Here is a 1,551-nt window from a genome sequence, read left to right on the forward strand (position 1 = left end):
GTTCTGGAATCTCTCTGTGTCTAGAAATGTTAAGAAACAGACACTGAATGACATGATTTAGAAAAGAATGATCCTGAATTTAGTAGGGGATGGACTGGTGAATCTCCTGAGATCCCATTCCAGTTCTATTTTCCTATGATTCTAAGGGCCAATTTTGCCAAAACATAGTGGGTTAAAAAAAAAAATCTTCTGAGATCCATGAGTGAATTTACGGTTAAAACCAGAGACAGTCCTTACACTTAAGTCATATAAGAATGCTACCTGGGTCTCCCTTATTCCAAGTCAGTGCTCTGGTTCTTGTTTGTATGTGTGTGTCTATCTTAAATTTCTTTTCACTACCTATTTCTATGCCAGCTTTAATATGAAGGGAACATGCACTGTAATCTCTCCAACTCAAAGAGATTGTCTGGGAAGATAAAAACAGACGTGATCAGAAAGAGCCTCTCCTATGGTTCCAGATGATCCATAATGCCTGGAACACTGGTGACATGGAAGTTCAAAGCCTTAAGACAGGCTATCACAGGTAGGCAGAACATGGCAGAATATGGCTTGTGGGCCAGATCTGGCTCTCCAGGAAGACACTTTCTTCTGGCCCGCTGTGCCCACCAATGAATTGTGCTTTGCCCAGCCCTTCCACCCATGAGGGTGGGAGCAAGGTGCCCATGCATACTCACACCCTGCAACATACCCTTGTGGGTGGAAGGGCCCAGCCCCACCAGCATGCAGTTTCCAGGTTGGGCTGCTGCTGCCCCTGCTGCCCCAGTGGGAACCTGCTTGGCTTCCAGGAACCCAGCCCTCTCTGAGAAGTAGCTAGGGAAGCAGTGGGGGCTGGGGCAGGAGTGGTGGAGTGGCAGCTGGGTGGAAGCACAGAGTGCAGCACAGCGACCATGTCCAGGAGATGTTGGAAGTGTGGAGTTCAGCTGAGCAGGGTGTGGGTGTGAAGGAGGGTGGGGTGACCCCCCACGCACTCCGCCACAGGGCAGACAGCCCCAAGTGCCAGCAGAAACAGCAGGCAGCAGGCACTCAGGGCATTCATGACCAGTGCAGGTGTTGGCACCTGGTAGGACATGGCTCTGGCCAGTGCTGTGCACGAAGGCAAGGAGCACAGCCTGCCCGGCCACCTCTATCATGGGGGCTCTGGCCCACATGCCTTCAGTTTCTGCACTCACACTGGGGAAAGTCCCACTCTGGAGCCAGCTACCTTCCCCATCCCACGCTGTGCAGGTCCCTGGACTCCACCAGGAGTGGAGGGAGCCCCACCACCTGCTTCCCTGCAGAATCCAGCATGGGGCTTCCCTTAGTGCAAGTGTGGGAGCTGCAGGCCCCCATGATAGAGGCAACTGGGCAGGCTGCACTCCAACCCACCTACATACGGCGCTGGCCAGAGCTATGCCCCATTGGATGCCAGTGACTGCACTGGGCACAAGCACACTCATCTCCCCAACCTGCTTCTGCTGCCAGCAGCAGGGGCTGCATGCCATGTCGGGGAGTGTGTGGGGGGTCCCCACATCTCCCACCATTCCTCATACCTCACAAACCTCACACACCCAC

This window comes from Gavialis gangeticus, unplaced genomic scaffold (assembly GCF_001723915.1).
Source record: "Gavialis gangeticus isolate Ggan-Ray unplaced genomic scaffold, GavGan_comp1, whole genome shotgun sequence".
Taxonomy (NCBI): domain Eukaryota; kingdom Metazoa; phylum Chordata; order Crocodylia; family Gavialidae; genus Gavialis; species Gavialis gangeticus.